Raw genomic sequence first — 2786 nt, 5'->3', positions numbered from 1 at the left:
TAACGGATAAACAAACTGAAAAACATGCCTCCAAATACTAGTTTATTTTAAAGTACTTGTGAAGTGATAGGCTGTGTGCCTTTATTTCCTTCATTTGCATTGCATTGGCAGGGCCAGAGGAATTATGCAATTCTGCGGCTTGAAAAGTTTCTGCATTATTGTGGATTCGATACACTTGCCACCTAATCCAGCATCTTCTGCAGATTTTGCAGATTTTAATAAAACAAAAATTAGTTTTTGGCTCAAATAGATCAAAAGTTACTAAAAACACTACCACAGATCTTGCCGCGCAGCAGAACACCTTTTGCCAGAGACAGGTAACCTTTCAGTTAATGACTACTGTATTTAGGTGGTAAACAGATATAGAAGGGAGACCTTTGCCCAAATAATTGTTAACATGTGGAAATAGCGAAGTAATTCTGCTATAAAAATGTTCTATTTCTTACCCTCTTAATTTGCGGTTTCTTGCTATAGAAATTAGACTACACTGCTGCATAATTCTAGTGCCCCCAGAGTTACGCTATCAGTATCTCCGAACCAGGATGACACTTGAACAAAAGGATGGCTGATGGCCCTTTGCATTGAATCCAGCTGGAAGCGTAAACAAAAAAAAGCGCACGCTCCCACCATAAGGCTGCTGCTCAAAATGGAAAACAGAAAACGTGTGGATGCTGCCTAAAATGTCCCAGTGTCCGCAAGTTACATGGGTACACATTCCGCATTTTTCACTGGGTGAAGCCAGGGGTACGGCTCAATGACAGATGTTGGATATCATCGGATGGATTCTTTTCATTTCCTTCACACATCGGCAAAAAATTATGTTAAACTATCTAATTTGTATCCAGCTTCTCTGTGTTCTTTAGAAAGGCAGCAAATGGAAATTCCTTAAGTTCACGATTGAAAGGAATAACAGAAAGGCATAGGGAAAGCAAGAAAAGGTTCTACAAGAAACGGCTCTCAATGAGTACGTCAAGGAAACTTTACTGGAATGTGGGAAACCAATCCAGCTCCAGCGAACCTGAAACAGTGGAGTCTCTGGTGTCATCCCTTGGGAGAGCGGGGGAGGTGTCGCAGGAGGAGTATATTTTTGGAACAGAGATGCACACCTTGCGATGGTTTTACCTCGGGAGCTGTCAAGCTGCACTACAAAAAAACACGTAGCACGGGCGTCTTTCGAGGACCGCCATCCTAGCTGCATGCTTGGAGCCTGGCGAGGGTGTGCGGCACTGCTCTGCAACAGCGGTACCCTGTGCTTGTTGAGGACCTTTTAGGGTGCACCCCCTGTCTCCACAAAAGAAGAAGTACATGCTCTGCTTCGGTGCAAACCAATAACAAGTATTGGCCGCGCAGCCATAAAAGTAACGGGCCGTGCAGCCTTGAAAGAGGATGCTTTCTGTGGTGTGGGAGAAGCGGAGCGAGGAAAGGCAGATGGCGGCGCTGCGAAAGTGAAAGTAATTGTAGCTGTAAGGTTGCCCGCGAGATGGCGCCTGTGCTCGTAAGCGCGCGCCCGTGAGCGTAACCGCTCGCTGGTGGCCGGAGAAAGTCTTTGGTAACATTTCAAAAAGCCAGTTACTAAATGTCTCGCCAGACCAGCGCATGAGCTGGCTCTAGCGAGACCTAACAAGGATGCGCAAGGTAGCATTCTTGAGAGAAACTAAGAATCAAAATAAAGCTTCAGTTCGAGAAATTAAGTACACTTGTCTTAATATAAGGAATATAGCCAAAAAACATGATTAGCCGTGTGCATACTACTAGAAAGTAGAACATAAACTGAAGTACACTGACTGTTGATGTTGGTTTAAAGTAGGGTCTCGCAGGACTCACAAAGTATTTGAGGCCGGCACCAGTATCTGCAGAGTGCGATAGCCATCGTCTGATATATGGTTAGATGGACTAGTGTAAGATTAAGGTTAAGTGACACTGATGACGTTAAATAACGTAAGAATAGTGAGACAGCTTCCCCCGGGGTCCGTAGAGCTCACCAGTTAATATTTGTATGAAAGTACCATGGTGAGTGATAGCAACCACCACCACAAAGCGTACGCACCGTATAAATGTAGCAATATTTGGATGTTTAAGTTCCCTATTTGGCCCAGCATAGTTCAATGGCTGAGCCGTGTATTGACAGTTCAGAGAGAATCTGGGGGTTCTGGCCCACGATTAGAGATTGGCTCCATGTTCGGGGGCACAGTATCTACACTATTGACGCATGCACCACAACTCCACTATGCTAAGCTCCTATAGTTTAATCACTTAGAATGTGCGGGGACTCGGTTCAGTACACAAGTGGCATAAGGCGCAGATAGTGTTCCTCCAAGAGTCACACTTCACCGAGTCAGAAGCCGGAAAAGTTCGCAAGAAAAGGAGGGGACAGATTTTCTCTACTAGCTAGTTGGCATTTGCAAGTGGGGCAACCATATGGATTAGACATGGAGTCCCATTTATTGAACTGAAATTGTTGCGCGGGATGCTAGATGGTTCGCCAGTGGTGCTGGGTAGCATATATGCCCCAAACTTTGATCAAGATACATTTTTTAATAGGTTGAGCGCAGTGCTGACTGGGTGGGACATATACCAGTGGCTTCTGGGAGATGATTGCAACTCAGTGTTGGATGTATCACTACACAGATCACACCCTCCCCTAAATGGAGTAGGAACTATAAGGCAAGCTGAGGCCCTGTGTAACTGGACTGATGTGTGGGCATTGGGGGACGTATGGAGAATGATGTATCCAGCAAGGAAGGAATACTCCTTCTTCTCACCTGTCCACTAATTTCATACACGCA

Source organism: Lissotriton vulgaris, chromosome 12 (assembly GCF_964263255.1).
Source record: "Lissotriton vulgaris chromosome 12, aLisVul1.2, whole genome shotgun sequence".
NCBI classification, from domain to species: Eukaryota; Metazoa; Chordata; class Amphibia; order Caudata; family Salamandridae; genus Lissotriton; species Lissotriton vulgaris.
The sequence above is the reverse complement of the archived record's forward strand: the minus strand, read 5'-3'. Positions refer to the sequence as shown.